Source organism: Myotis myotis, unplaced genomic scaffold (genome assembly GCF_014108235.1).
Source record: "Myotis myotis isolate mMyoMyo1 unplaced genomic scaffold, mMyoMyo1.p scaffold_m19_p_2, whole genome shotgun sequence".
In the NCBI taxonomy this organism is placed as follows: domain Eukaryota; kingdom Metazoa; phylum Chordata; class Mammalia; order Chiroptera; family Vespertilionidae; genus Myotis; species Myotis myotis.
This window is the reverse complement of record NW_023416324.1, coordinates 179655181-179672352: the sequence shown is the minus strand read 5'-3', so window position 1 is coordinate 179672352 and position 17172 is coordinate 179655181.

The following is a 17172-nucleotide window of genomic DNA, read 5'->3' as shown; positions in this document are numbered from 1 at the left end:
CCTTGGTGCAATATCAATCCCCATGTAGAATGTAGAATTGTAGAATGCCTGCTTTGTGGAACAAATGCCACGAGTGCTAATGGCTTGGATAATGCCAAGGAGTATCATTTCTTTTTATGTATGTATGTATGTATGTATGTATGTATGTATGTATGGTTGGAGTAGGCAGTTTGATATAATACAATGGCTAGAGATGAGAGTCAGAATGGTGGGAGCCCTGGTTCTGCCATTCTCAGCTATGTGATCTTAGGAAAACAGTAAAATGTAGGAATGTATATTTTAAATTTTAAAATCCATGTGCAATTTGTAGCACAATACTTCTCATGTAAGTTTAATTCCCCAGTAATTCTTTCAGTTTATATTGGTCAACTGGTCAATTTATTACCCTCCAGCTTCATGGAATTGTAATCTTCCTGGATTATTGTACTCACTGTCTCATATATTCATCTCCATAGAATGTTTCCATTTATGTAGACACTCTTGAAACAGGTTCACTGTTCCTTCTAGAAGGGAAAGCAACTTACATTTGCAGCTCTCCCAACCCAGGTCACATCATGTAGGAAGTCATACACAACACAGGAAGGTAAGAAAATAGTTCCAAAGGTATTCATATTTCTTGCATCTCAAATTGAACAAAAACTTTTGGGGTTTCCACTAGAAATTTTGGAATTGGCTCAATAAAATGCGAAGTGCTTACCAATGAAGGAGAGCAATTTCCATCACTTACCTTCTCTTTAATCAATGAGTACTGCAAAATCACTTTCATACTTTAGTTATTTAGGTTATATTTTTATTCCTTTTTATACTTCAAGTAATTATTCACCAGAGGTTCTTGGGAACTTTCCTTTAAGCCTTCTTTTAAACCTTCTTAATCCTTGCTACACAAACTGTGATCCACAGACCAGCAGTTCCACTATGCCCTGGGAGCTTGTTAGAAATGTAGAATCTCAAGTCACACCCAAGAACTACTGAATCAAGATCTCCATTTCAATCAGATCCCTAGCTGATCTGTATGCACAGTAAAGTTTGGGAAACACTCTGCATAATCACTCTTCTACCTCTAATTGTATACAGTGATCCTTAATCTTTTTTAAAAATATATTTTATTGATTTTTTACAGAGAGGAAGGGAGAGGGATAGAGAGTTAGAAACATCATTGAGAGTGAAACATCGACCAGCTGCCTCCTGCACACTCCCTACTGGGGATGTGCCCGCAAACCAAGGTACATGCCTTTGACAGGAATCGAACCTGGGACCTTTCAGTCCGCAGGCCCACACTCTATCCACTGAGCCAAACCTGTTAGGGCGATCTTTAATCTTTTAATAACCCATAAGCAATGCTATTTGCAAATAATCATATTACCTATTAATATCTATTAACACTATTAAGTCATTGCTAGGCCCAGCCTTTTTCAGTAAACAGTATCATTGACTACACCCATAGAGTAATTGTAAACTTTAGTGTGTTTATAAACTACCTAAGAAGCCTGAAAAAAATGCAGCAGACTACCCACACAGACCAGAATTCATTAGATATGAGATGGCCGCTATGAACCTGAATTTTCCATAATAACTTAAGGTTTTCCTTATGCAAGTGGTCCATAGTTTATGAAAAATGGTATTAGACTGTAACATTTAATACAAAAGTCTCTTGCACTGTTTTATCCCTTATGCCAGTTGAAGGGGTTTCTGCTCACCATGGAGGTATACATTAGGTGTGCAGTGAGCCAAGACAACATATACAAAATCAGCCTCCGTGGAACACTTCATGGCTTCATGCTGAGGTTCCTCTCATTCTCTCTGTTTGATGTTGCAACTATGCTCTGGAAAAGATCACGTGAGAGTCACTGTGACTGCAGAAAAATGTATTACAGTGCTTACCAATGAAGGAGAGCAATTTCCATCACTTACCTTCTCTTTAATCAGTGAGTACTGCAAAATCACTAATACTTATTATAATGTTATAACTCTTCCTATAAGTGTGGGGGAAGGGATGAGAAGAGGTAAAAACAATCAGACACCTCATGATGCTTTGAAGAGAATTTTAAAGTAATTCTTAACCTAGAAGTATATACTGTTCTACAAATGTTGTGCAGTAAATAGTTAATTGATAGCCATAGCATTCTGCTTGTTCTTTCAACTACAATTAAGGCAATAAGTAAAACACATTACAAGTCTTTCAGAAGTTGGTTACAAAAGAGAAAACATATCAATAGAAGTAAAATGTACAATTTTAAAGATAGTAAACAGTCTTTCTTTTGTGCTTGATAAATAGTGAATAATCAACACCTTCCACAAAGTCTCCCTCAGAAACACTGAATGTAATTAGTAGCAGTTGTTACTTAGAGATGAAAATAGAAATATAATAGCAAAGGTTGGTAGCACATGACATATGAAAAGATTAAATAATCCTCTGTCCTCTGTATATTCAACACTGCACAAGAACCTTTTATGTTCGATGGGAGAGCCCATCAGTTAAGATGCATTAGTCAGTGGGGGTATTGACATTGAACTATAATGGAATTACCTCTTGGGAGCAGATATTGCAAGTTTGATTTGAAATGTTAGAGCTACCTTTGGGGATTCTTAAAAAAAAACAGGTTGTACCTCAGCACTAGACTTAATCAGAAATTATGGCAACAAGAATAATTTTTGAGTATCTATCATCTATCTATAGCTATCTATCTATCTATTTTCTATCTACCTATCAAAAATGAAGATAATTTCAATCCAATCTTATTCACAAGATTCTATGAGGTCATTTCTTAGTGGTATGTTACAAGTAATGTGGTAGCAACTAATGAAAGTATGATGACACCACAGGAAGTTTTATGACACCAAAGAGTGTAGGGCAGAGTAAAAAAACTAGGGGTCCTGAGGAAATAGGTGGGCTATTCAAGGAATGATCTAGGAAGGAGACGGACTGTAAGCCCTGAGAAGGGATTTGTTTCATCATTAGATGTTCATTGAAAGCAGGTAAAAATATCTTCTGCACCATCCCAGTTCCCATGATCTGTCCTCATCAAGAAAGCTTGCTTACTTGTTATCTACAATAATAAAAGCTTAATATGCTAATTAGACCAGACATCCTTCTGGACAACCTTCTGGACGAAGCCAGGGCTGCAAGGGAAGCCTGGGTCCGGGGTGCCAGAGGGAAGCCGGTGCCGGAAGCTGGTGCCGGCAGCCGGAAGAAGGAAGGCTTACTCTTGCACGAATTTCGTGCATCAGGTCTCTAGTATATATATAAAGAGATGATTATAAAAAGTAAGATTACTTGAAGTACATCCAAGGGACTATGGCTGGGTTCTCTAATCCTTGTAATGTGATTGGTAAAAATCACAGAGTCTGGGGAATGATTAGATTGACATTTTCTAAATGCAAAAATTTTGGATCAGCTTTAAAGAAATTGTCTTTACTTTGGCTAAGCAGAAATAAGGTATTTTTATCTTCCAGTGTACATGTTTTTTCTTGTCCATATCTGCTTCTACAAATAACAATTATTCACATAAGCCTTTTGGATTTTTAAGACATAATTTACACCTTCTAAGCAACTCTTTATTGCACCAGGTATTTTTACAGAGAGTAAGAGTAGGAAGATAAACAGTGAACTCTCTCAAGACCTCCCAGCTGCCCTTGCATTCTGGTTAGCAGAGATGCCTCATGGACCCCTGTAGATGATGCTGACCTGGCTTTATTCAAACTGTGGGGATGGAAATCCGCCATGAACACATCAGAGTCACACTAATTACAAATATGAACATCTGCTGGATCAGTGCACTGGATAAAACAAACTCTTTTTTTTTTTTCTTTTTAACACGGGCAAGGTGTGGATTTAAGGAAGCCTGGATGAGAGAATTTAAAATTAGGTTGTTAGATTGGGTTTGCTTAGAAGTTTCTTAGAATTAGAGTGATCTACTGGGTGAAATTAAGAATAAAAGTAAGTTAAGAAGCAGAGCAGTAAGAGGCTAAGGTTCATAGAGAAATTTAGAACACTTTGCTAAGAGTTAAATAGAAAGTAGCTTTGCAAAAGTAGATAGAGTTTTTCCTACCGTTATTGGCATTTTTCCAAAATTAGAGGCAAAGAGTTCTTTGAATTTTGAGAGGACTCTTTAGGGCTATGGTTACAACAGTTTTTCTGAGAAATCGGAAAACTTACTTTTCAAACAGGATGAGAGGGCTCTGGTATATCCACCTATAGTCAGGATAAGTGTGTTATAGGGACTATTTTCATACACAGACATTTTGGAATGAGTGATGGTTCAACCTAAGGCATGGAACATACAGGAGAGGGTGATTAAACAATTTTGAGGTAGAGAAAAGAGAAGCCAAACTACGACCAGTATAAGTAACAGTCTAGAAATGTGCCTATGGCCTATAAATAAATGGAAAATGAAAAGGCTATTACAAATAAGCTGCATCAAAAGGCTTTCCAGGTTTATTAGGGAATGCAAATAAATGGATGGAGTATTTTATATAATATGGAAATATTCCACACTGTTATTTAAATATGATATTATTCTCCACATATAATTGGTAGTTTTCTGCAGGGAGAATCAGCAGTAAATGGTTAACACATTAGAACTCAGCAAGACTGGGTCATTGAAGAAAATAGTGAGTATCTTCCATTAAAATTAAGGAATTAGGCAAAGCACCAGAATGTTTTCACAGGAAGGAACTTGGAAGCCTAAGACTTATAAATGAAAACCACTCTATCAAGATAGGAAGCATTTTATATTCATCTCTACTACCCTCTTTGCCTAGTGCAAGGCACATGGTTTTTTGTTTTGTTTTTCTTTGTTGTATATTGATTGTGTGTGTTTGTGTGTCCTAGGATGTGTCAGCAAAATGGTTTCCTGTTAATACTAAATTTAAATATTACTGTAATATCCTTTAAAACATTCTATTCTTCCCTGCCTCCCCCCACGAAATCTAAAATGGGAAAAATATATATGACAAAGAAAGGACAATAAATTAGAGTAGCAAATGACAAGATGAGAGAAACCCCAAATTAGAATAAGTTTCTGGACAGAAAAAAAAAGGCACATGAATAATAGCAGGAGTATTATCTACCTAATTAAAACTGATGCTTAAAATTGGGACAGTGGGTTAAATATGGACATTGATGTTTGGCAAAAGGAATTCATTTGCATGCAGAAATGGGGTCATCATCAACTGGTTTTGTAGTTTTAGCAGCCTTTAAATTTCCGTCTTTTTCCTTTATACTTTTCCATTAAGCACAGCACATTATAACCAGACCAGTGGGGCAGCCAGCAGAGCAGAATTTCTATTTCAAAGTGAAAGTTGATAGTTAATAGCCTAGCAGCACAATGAGCCACATTTCTGGTGTAGGATCCAGGCTTATACAGGTTGGTCAAGTCTAAGCAGTGACCCTCCCAAACCTGATGCTTTTCTCAGGAATCCCAGCTGGCCCCTGCCATGTGAGGCCAGTAAATCAGCTATAGCTGCAGCAGCTGGGACACAGAGAAGCAGCCATTCAAGCTTTGCTCTGTGACAGTCAGGGAGGCACTATATACCCAATTTAGCTTTCAGCATGATTCCATTCATGGAGGACACCATTTCCTCTTATCAGCATTTGTAAGCCAAATCCATGTTTTAAAATTAAACATTTCCCCCTTGCATAGATAATTTGTGTTTTCTTGTACAATGGAGGGTGCAGAGATGAGAAATATAGCAGTTGAGGGTGAAATTCCTTATCATGACAATGGCTTGTGTTTATTAGGTGCTTTCTGTGAGCAAGGCATTAGGTTAAGCTCCTCTCATGCATTATGCCATTTAATCCGAACAAAATTCTAATGAATTAAATACCATTATAATCCTCATATTAATGAAAGAAACAGAGGTTTATAAAGGTTAAATAACTTGCTTGAGTAGCACAGCTGAGATTAAACCCAAATCTTATCTGATGCCAAATCCCATGCTTCTTACCACAGTGTATTGGCTATCCTTCCAACTGTAAAGGAACAAGAAACCTAGAATCTGTTACTAGGGTCTCCCTAGTAACATGTTTCTTGGAGAATTTAGTGAAGCTAAAGCTCATTTTGTAGAATTCCTTCTGTTCCTACATGGAAAGGAAGAGATGGGTGATGAATGGATGATCTTCAAGAGTACATGATTATGCTCTTTACCTCTCAACATTTGATCTACATTTTTAGCTCAAATCAGAGGTCACCTTCCCCAAGTAAACTTTTCCAGAGGCACTCTCACCTGCAGTCAGTATTAAATATTCTTTCCCACACATTATGCATAATATTTCCTCTCTCTTCTGCACATCTCTACAGATTTCTACAGGGCAACATCTACATCTTATTTGTAGCTTCACTTCCAATACCCAGAACCAGGTTGAGGAGAGATTGTGGAACTGAGTTAAATCTTATTTAAAACATTCTCCTTCAATTTCATATATTTAGCTGTTTTTATTTACAATTTTAAAGTGCCTAAGAAATGAAGGCCAAGTCAATAGATCAATTTGTATAAAATAATTTGAGCCCTGGTGCCTTTATCTAGATGAGTCATTTGTCACATGGTTCCCAGGCAAGAGTACTGTACTCTGATGATTCTGTTCCAATTTCAAGCAGCCATTCAAAAATCATCATTCGTGTATTGAACACAGTTGGATAGGGATCAGAAGACTGAAGTGGTTTTCAGGAGAGGGAAATTATGAATATAAACATAATGGCCAAAGGCTTTGTTTTTGGACTCATTTTCTATTAGAGAAAACATGCAGATTTTTGCTCCCACCTATACTTAGCATTTATTTTGTTCTGGCTTATCATAAAAGCAATTTTTATTTGTATAACACTTGATGGTTTACAAAACACTATACCAGCCATTTATGGCTTCATTTTGTTTTCAAGATCAGACTCCAACTAGCAACACGCTGATGCTGAAGACCAAACACACTTATTTCTGACATACAGTTCATAGGAACTAGAGGCAACCAATGCAATGTCCTTCTGATGGCATGGAGAAGAGGCTGATCTTTTGTTATAGACATTAAAGGCTTATGTCCTAGGCTAGACTTCTATAGTGTAGTAAATCAGCCCCTGGTTCCATTTTTAGTTCTTAGCCTAAGGGGAAAGATAAAATATCTCCTACCTTAAAAAACAGTGGGTATGAAACAACACCAGTTCTTTTTCATGTCAGATCAAAACCTCTCATTGTAATGCTGTCTTACTGTTGAGCTGCTTCACTTCAGGACATTCCTGCACAGTTGTAACCAACTGTCATCAATAAAGTCAAGAAAACGGGGAAGAAGATTTTTATTGTGGTTGTTGTTTTGTTTTTAAGAAAGAAAAGCAAAAGGCAAATAACTTTGACAACTAGTAAAAAGCTTTCATAGGTAAATGGCACAATCACATGCATTATTTTTTTTCTATAATAAAAGCCCCAAATCCATTTCCCTCTAATTGATAAAAAGTTGATTGTATTTGAGAAAATGGCACATGCTTCAAGGATCAGTTGAGTAAAATTTATTAGGGTCCAAAGTGGTGATAGAAGATGAATATTTGCCTTCCTGGAACTAGCTGTGACAACTTCCTCCCCAAAAGGAAGTATGATGTAACTCAATGAGCAGAAACAATAAAGATGAGTTCCTCAACCAGCTGGACCCTAAGGGTCACACACCCTAGAGACAGCACTGTCAATGCAATGATATCCCACCCAACAATAATGCAGTCTTAAAATTAAGGGTGGCACCAGGCCCCACCTTTTTTTTTTTCTTTTTTAAATGGCAATTAACTCATCAAGCATTGGAAAAAAGAAAAGGTTTGGGGAGAAAACCAGAAAGTTAAGACATATGCTTGCCTCACAGCGAATATTCTCCTCCAAAATGGAAACATCCCACTAATACAATTAGCACAAAAATATTCCCCACCTTCCAAGTCCTAAGAAGTAGAAATATTAACAAAGTAAAGGTGGCTCATCACCTTTCATTAAAAGGGGAACAACTGAAAGTGAATATCCAGGTCTTTTGATTGGTTTGTTTTCACTTTCTAAGACTGAGGAAACTAAAGGTAGCATGAAATGCTATCATTGGAACAGATGGGTAGGTGGTCAGACATTTAGCTCATGAATTGCAGTTGAAAAGCAATAATTAAATTAGCTTCATTTTAAAACATCATTTCCTTTATGAGAAATAATATTCTGAAGATGGTGATTTTTTCTCTCTCATTAGATTCAGAGCAAATAAGCTGATAGAGCATGAGCTATTTAGATGAAGATAAGGAAGTCTTTCTTGATAAGGAGAGAACACCAAATGACTGAGAAAATAAAATTCTTTCATAGTTTTGAAAAAAAAAAAAAGGCTGTATTTTCTGTTGGGATGGGTCCAATTACAGTTCTGATTAGATACTGTTGAAGAATAATTTTTTTAAAAAATTTTTAAACCCATAAGTCTTTTTAAAATTAACTTCTCTGTTTTGAAGGAACCGTGTTTCTGAAACAAAATTCATGTGCCAGATGTATCAAAAGGCCCAAACTCAAAACGTCAAGGTTAAGAGTAAGGAAAGGTTAGTTTATGGAGAAATCAACAATTGAGAAGGTGGGAGACTCAGTGGTACCACAAATCCATCTTGCTCAGTGGATCAGGCCAAGGATTTTTAAGGGGCCAGAAGGAATAGGTATGTTGGGGAAAATTTTAACTGCAGGACCTTGGAAGTTGGCCATTTATGATCAAGGGGCATCAATGCCAGATCTTCCCTGACAACAGATTCTTGGGTTCTGAAAGGGTTCCAGTGTTTGAGTTCTGAATATGTCCTGGTCCTTTGATTTCATGGAGGCTGAAGGGGATGAGATTTTGGTTTCTTGTGCAGCTGGAGGCCAAAGTTCTCTCCTCTGGGCATGTTTCAGCTGCATGAATGTGGTTTTGGTCTGTTGTCCCTGAAAAACAACTTAGCACCCTGTCAAATGGGGCAGGACTATTTTGAGTTGGTTCTGTGATTACAATGACAGAGTCACATGCAGTTATAAGAAAAAATGCAGAGGTACCACCCTTTACTTGTGTCCCCCGATCTTGCAAAACTATATTCTAATGTTACAAACAGGATCTTGATATTGACACAGTCAAGATATGACACAGTTTTATCACCAAAACAATCTCTTGCACTTTTATAGCCACACTCACCAACTGACTCTTCTCTTCCTGTCCCTCACCCAAGCATAATTTGTTATCCATTTTTAATTTCAAAAGTGAATCATACAGTATGTGATTGTTTGACATTGACATTTTTCATTCAGCTTAATTCCTGGAGACTCTTCCACCTTGATGTGCATATCAATCGTCTGCTCCTTTTTTTTTTTTTTTTTTTTTGTTGAGTGATATTCTGTGGTATGGATGTGCCACAGTTTGTATAAACATTCACCCACTGAATGACTGAATGACATCTTGGTTATTTACAGTTCTTGGATATAATAAATAAAGTCATTATGAACATTTACATACAGGATTTTTTTATGTGAACATAAGTTTTTATTTCTCTGAGATAAATGCACATGGGTGGAATTATTGGATAGTATGGTAGTTGAATGTTTAGTTTTATAGGACACTGCCAAAATATTTTCCAAGGTGACTGTACCATTTTATATTCCCACCCACAATGCATTTGCTAATGTCACTATTTTTATTTTAGCCATTCTGATAGTTATATAGTGATATCTCAATGGCTAATGAGGTTGGACATATTTTCAGCTTCTGTGAATATCATATGTATATCTTTTTTGGTGAAATATTTGTTCATGCCTTTCGATTACTTTCCAATTGAATTATTTGTTTGTTTTGTTTTTTATGTTGAATTTTGAGAATTTTTTATATAGTCCAGTCACTAATCTGTGAATTAATATAATTTCAGAGTATTCTCTCCCAGTGGGTACCCTGTCTTTTTATAATCTTAGTGGGGTCTTTTGGAGTTCAAATGTTTTTAAATTTTGTTGAGATTTAAATCATCAAATTTTCCTTTTATAGGTCAAGTCTATGAACTCTTTGTCTAACCATAGATGCTGAATATTTTATTTTTTTTTCTAATAATTTTACAGTTTAACATTTTACATTTAGGTCTGTGACTCATTTTCAGTTATTTTTTTGTATAAGTTTTATTTTCCTGGCCCATAGACGTCCCATTTCAATATTCAGTATTTGCTGAAAATACTATTTTTCCCATAAAATTACTTTTATAATTTTGTAAGGCCATAACTTTGAACATCAAAAAAGACACACATTTAGCTAAGTTTTCTTGCACCTAACAAAAGTAAGAGTTCATGCTTAAAGAATGCTAATTCTGTGCCCAGGCACTGTTCCTCACTCTTTCTTTTACTCATTTAATTGCCTCAGTAACTCATAACTCATTAAATTGTCTTATAACTTCATGAAGTGGGTATCATTATTGTCCCATTTCACAGCTAAAGAAATGGAAACTTTACTAGGTTAAATGATTCGCTCAAAGTCACAAAACTAGTAAGCTGGAAGCTGGGATTTGAACCAAGATAATGTACTACTAATGATTGCGCTGTTAACCTTTGTGAGAACTGTGTTATTTACACTGTACCAGATGTTAAGCAAAATAGTTAATATTTTGCCATTTTTCTCACTGTCATCCCTAAATATTTCAACTCGTGTAAGAATGAAGAACTCTCCACACATCCTTCTTTTTAGGTTTCATGTGTTTGATGTTTTATTTATATTAAAACCCTCATGTCCATAAAAATACAACTTAGGGATCAAAAAGCATCAGGTTATTTTCTAAATGTGGAGTCTGTTTCACAAGTGGGAGCTCTCAGCATTGACACCATGACCTTTCAAACCAACCTTTCCCCATAGAGTCTAAAAAAACAAATTAATCCACTGGGGAATCCCAGTGTTATTGTCATTAACCAGTAACAGAGCTTGCGACTGTTTACTAGAATCAACTCTTCTTTTTTTTAAAACATGTGCTCTTTCAAGTTGGTTTCCTGGCTTCTTAGAATAAACACAGCAAGTATTCGTGGAAAATGAAGGCAATGTGCAAGGAAACAATGCTGTCAGAGAAAAAGAAAACAAAAGTGACAAAGCAAAATTCCAATATGGCAAATGCTTTGTTTCAAATGCAGGAAGGAAAATGCAATTTTAAAATATAAACAATGGGTTATTCAGGAACTTATACTCTCAGTAGAAAACAGAGTACCTTGTTTTACTATAGGATATTTTGGAATCTTTATTTCAATAAGTCCTTCTGAAGTTGTATAATCCAACACAGATGTAAGAGCCAGCAGCTCCTTCTCAAATGTGAAATCAAACTGACTTGGGCTCCAGATAAGCTCTTAAACTGAGTTTGAAGAATTTTTTATGATGGTATTTATCTGTTCATGAAGTAACGTCTCATGTTCTCCTCTTAAATGAGAAGCACCCTCCTAAGAATGCTGCTTGTGGTATTTTGTCTTATTGAGAAGAAGAAAATGGATAGAATCCAGTTGGAATGTTTTTGAAATATTGATATGGAAATTACTTGGTATGATCTGGCAAAATGTTCAATATTTTGCTTACTATCTGGCATATTATAAATAACACAGATCTTACAAAGGTTAACAGCACAATCGCTAGTGATACATTATCTGGGTTAAATCCTAGCTTCCCAAATTGCTAGTTTTGTGACTTTGAGCAATTAATTTAACCTGGCAAAGTTTCAATTTCCTTATCTGTGAAATGGGAACAATAACGATACCTACCGCAGGAAGTTATAAGACCATTTAAGAGTTATGAGTTACTGAGGCAATTAAGTAAGGAAAGAGCCAGAAACAATGCCTGGGCACAGAATTAGCATTCTCTAAGCACGTATTATACTTTTGTAAGGTGTCAGGAAACAGTGAAATTTGTGACTTTTTTGAGGTTCCAGGATGTTTCAGGTTGTCATCTTGATTTTCAAATGTCTCCAAACTAGATTTCCCAGCCTCCTGAGATGTGTCTGTCACTGTAACTGGGTAGGTTGTTCACACTATATATCTGAGAGTTGTTAGAAATTGCAAAGTACCATGCCTACACTTGATGAAGCTGCTACCAGGTAGAGGTGATGGAATTTATGGAACATAACCACACAATGAGTTTATTGTGACGTCATACATAAGTCATATAAAGTATAGCACTTTGAAATCTTGAGCCTTCTTTCTACCCCTTCTTTTCCTATCTCTTTTTCATCAATACTCTTGGTCTTTCTTCTACACTTTTTTGTTCCCTGTCTCACTTTTCATATGTGGACAATTCATATCATGTATTAAAATAATACTAATACTTAATTAAACTCTAGACTCATCTGTATTATATGTAAGGAAAATTCTGAATTACAAATCCATTTATTGTAAGGGTCCTTGGTGAAGCAGAAGGAGAGTGAACCCTGTATTTTAGCCTTTTTAAAGGATTCCCAGAACTATACATAAACCAAAGTCAAAGGTGTTCTTGTTGGCTTAGGCTATAGGGAATTTGGGGCATTAGGAAAAGGGCAGCTTTTTAAAAAATTAATTTTCTCTGTTTTCTTTCCCTTCAGATAGAGAGGCTAGATATTGCAGCAAGACATTTAACCATGTAGGTCATTTGTGTTTTGAATTTCATTATGAAAATCGGAAAGGTCAAAAGTAAAGTAGAGTGTAGTACATAGAACCATCAGTTTCTCCAAGAGGCTTAATGGTAGGACAACTTCAAAATACAGATAATATGACTTTTTTTCTATAATGTACAATTATGACCTTCCAAATGACCTACTTTCTTTGGGAAAGTTTATTCTTTACAAGATCTCCTGAGTGATGCTTTTGAAATGTAAACCAGTGCATGCCAGCTAAAAACCCTCCCAAGGCTTTCAATCTCAGAAAAAACTCCAAAGCCCTTTCTATGGCCTCACAAGGTCCAATACAATTGGAGTCCTCTATTTGTTTCCTTTTCTCTCCTTGGCATCTTCAGATTTGCTCATATGTCTGCCTAGACTGCTGTTCCCCCAAGATATCCCTATGGCTTGTTCTTTCATCTTTGTCAGGTCCTTGGTCCTTGGCCATTTTTAAAAATATATATATTTTATTGATTTTCCACAGAGAAGAAGGGAAGAGGGATAGAGAGTTAGAAACATCGATGAGAGAGAAACACTGATCAGCTGCATCCTGCACACTCCCCACTGGTGATGTGTCTGCAACCAAGGTACATGCCCTTGACCGGAATCGAACCTAGGACCCTTCAGTCCACAGGCTGATGCTCCATCCACTGAGCCAAACCAGTTAGGGCAGTCCTTGGCCATTTTATACAACCACCATCTATCCTGCCTCCTGTCATTTCTTATTTCTCCTGACAGTATTTTTCCTCCTGAGTACTTTTCAAAAACTAACACTAAATATATTACATATTTATTTTGTTTTTGCTTTTTGTTTTGTTTCATCTTCTCTATTCCTTTCTAAAATGTAAATCTAAGAAGTGTGGGTATTTTTAGCTTATTAGTAAAGTAACGCATTTTAAACATATAAAACAGGCCCAGGCACATAGTTGATCTTAGTAGATATTTATTGATGAATGCTTAATAGATGCACAAGTCACCTTTCAACAGAGACTGAAAGACACCTGCCATTTCTCTCAATATTTATTAAGAACTATCAACTGAGGGAGGCAGGACAGGTAAGGTCACTGGTTAGATATCCACAATTACCTTTTTTTTTGAAAAGGTTATTCATGTAGTTTCATACTTTGGGGTATAATTATGAGAGAGACCTATAGGTCTACCTAAATTAGTTTGTCCACTAATTGAAATTTCTACTTCTATTCTGCTGAAGGAGACAATCCAATTATAGTGCCTCAGTCCATAGATCACTGCCAACATCGATTCAACAGAATTTGGCTAGGAGGGAATTTGGTTCCCCCACATGCTGAATGAGAAAAACTATCTAAGCAGCTTTGAACTTGGTCAGAGTTGGGTTTGATTCCCAGCTCTGCCAGTAATTACTTATGTGAGCATGGTGAGGTTTCTGACCCTTTCTTAACTTTGATTTTCTCTTCATTAATAAATGGGGCACTGAAGATGTCGCATTAGTTTCCTATGGCTGTTAAAACAAATTACTACAAACTTGATGGCTTAAAAAGAGAAGCACATAAATTTATTCTCTCACAGTTCTGGAGGCCAGAAGTCCAAAATCAATATCACTGGGCTGAAATCAAGGTGTTTGGCAGGACTAGGCAACCTTCGAGACTAAGGTAGACTCATTCCTTGTCTCTTCCAGCTTTTTGTCGCTGTTGGCTTTCCATTGCTTGTAACCACCTCATTTAACCTTCACATTGCCTACTCTTTTTTTATCTGTATAATTTCTTGCATCTTCCCTCTTATAAAGCACATGTCTTTTGAGCTTACACAGATAATCCAGAATAATATCCTCATCTCATGATTCTTAATTTAGTCACACCTTCAAAAATTCTATTTCCAAATAAATTAACATCTACAGGATCCAGGGATTAGGGCATGGATATGTTTTGGAGAACCATTTTCCAGCCTACTACAGTGTCCTTTTAGGATTGACATTATAATGTGTGGCATATGTTATGAATTCAATTAACTTCCCTTATTCTTTTCCCTCTCTTTACATCCCTACAACTGTGCTCCACAGCACCACCTCCCTCTGCCCCCCCCCCCCCAAGCTAGATAAAACTATGAAACAGACTCTGTCTGACCTACAAATCCCTATTGCCTTTTAGTCTTTTCTCCCATTAACTAGTCAAAAACACTTATTTAGGAGTTGCCCAATGCAATGGCCTACACTTTGGGGGATTAAAAGAAGGAGAAAAGTTTCCTATCCACAGATAGATTATATTCTGGTGTGGGAGAGGATAGTTAAACAACCACTTGTAATATGAAGAAGAGTCCATGATTCACACAGAAGTATTTGTAATGCACAGTAAGGTAATAAAAGAATTCACAATTGTTATTGAGAGGTAGGAGTTAGAGAAAATATCTTGGAATCAATGAAATTTGGACTGAGCCTCAAAGAAAAGAAGGAGGTTTATGGGTTAATAATGTTGGAAAAATCTTCCAGATAGGAAGAGGGCACAGCAGAGAGTGTCCTTTTATTTCTCCGGAAAATCACTATCTTCCCACTTCCCTCTATCTGTCCTAGACACTTCCCTGGGTCAGTTCATCCAAACCTGCTTTTTCCTCAGTGCACCATGTGGGAAAATATCCTCTTCTCTGACTCTCCCTCCAATTAGCTGCTTTAATCCAGGTGTTGAAAAGAAAATAATAAGATTAATTTATATGGTATGTGTGCTGATAGCTCCTAAAATCTCCTAGAACAAAAGAGAGATTTCCCAACAGGAATGTTCCTGTTAGAATTATATGCCATGTATAAAATTAGATCCAGAATGAGTGTGCTCCTAAATCATTTATATTAAGGAAGGTTACTCTAAACTAAGAAAATGATGAGCAGAGGAAATATTTCAAATGGTAAAAATGCCTAACTAAGCAGCAAAGATTCTGAGCTATAGAAGGCCTCTTCATGATTTTTTGTTCTCCATCATGCCCATGTTGTCAGGAGAAAAGAATTCTGCCTCCCAACCTCATCCTACCCCGCCCTCCAAAAACAGGAAAGAGAAAACCCTTATTTTTTAATGTTCACTTCACATTTTCTAAGACGCAACTTGGGAAGCAATGGACAGAAACAAATCATGCAACCCTCCCCCTTTTTTTTCCAACTAATTCAGAATGAATTGGATTTACACAAGCAACGGTGCTTAAGCAAAACCGTTCCTATGGTTACACAGAAGGCTTTCTAAATGTGGCACGAGATTCAGGCAGCCAAAATGACTTGACTGTTTATGTTAAATATGAAGTCTATTCCCTATTGAAATTTAATGATCTACTAGCTGCATTTTAGCAGCTTGCACCCAGATAAAATTAACATTTCGAATACATTTGGAGAGATAAATTGCTTTAGCAATTGGCGAGTATTCACTCAGTTTTATTTGATCACATCAGTGATTCAGATGAAAGCATTTCCCCCTGTACTATTAGAAACTGGGTCTACAAATTGTCCCCATCTCTGGGCCTGCAGGTCCCCAAACACATTTTATTGTCTTTTTGCAGGTTAGCTGGTGCCAGATGTTAGACCTAACACTTGGTAAGAGAACTCAGAAAGAAATACATTGTTCTTTTATAGCAACCAGGCAGAATCAACACTGCTCTGTGTTGCATCTCTTGAGCCATTTAGTAATTCTCAAATAACCAACAAGGTGAACAGTTCAGTTGGGGTGAAGTCCATTCCCCACCTCCTCCTACTTCCCCTGAATGAGAAAGACAATCTGTCTGTTTTGAAAAGCTGACAGGAAATTGGAGCTGGGAAAGATATATTCACTGTGTATTTTAGCTGACACCATTCAGATTTGCTACATAAAGGAGTTCCTTCATGTCTGTTAGTAGGAACTTCCCCTTCAGGAAAAACAGATATTAAAACAGCCTACAGGATGCCACCCTCACCCTCATATTTATTTATATATTAGTTCAATTCAACTAATACTTATTGAGCATCTTATGAGGACTAGGCATGATGTGAGGGAGTATGGCTATAGAAAAAAAGTACATAGTCCCTAAGTCAAATAGCACTTCATTAAGTAGACGAGATGGGCAAGAAATCATGTTATGCCAGGTCTTCCTTCTCAATGGCTGACTATGTATATCTGTGTGTCATTGTCACCATCATCCACTAATGTAATCATGCCAAACATAAAAATTTTACTAAAGATTTGAGTTGTTAGGGGAAGAATTATTGTCCACATCTCACTTGGAATATCTCCAGAACTCAATCTCCCCAAATCTCCCACTGGGCAATTTCTTCTCCCTTTTCTTTCTCTATAGGGCCACTCTCACAAAACAAACACAGGTTCAGAAAAGGTATCTGTCTTTCTATCCAGTACCCATGTCTTCATTTTGCATAACCAAGAAGGATGAACCTTAGGATCTTGATAGATGAACTCTCTAAAATTCAGCTGCAACACATTTAAATCCTTGAAACACAAATTTATCACAACTTCTCTAGCTTTTGCTTATTAGAGACAAAATATTTTACTTTAAATAGAAAATTAGACAAGCTGGACATTTAATAATAGTTTAATTATAATTTATTTCTTGAGATAAATGTACTTAACAAATCTGGCACTTGAGAATTTCAATC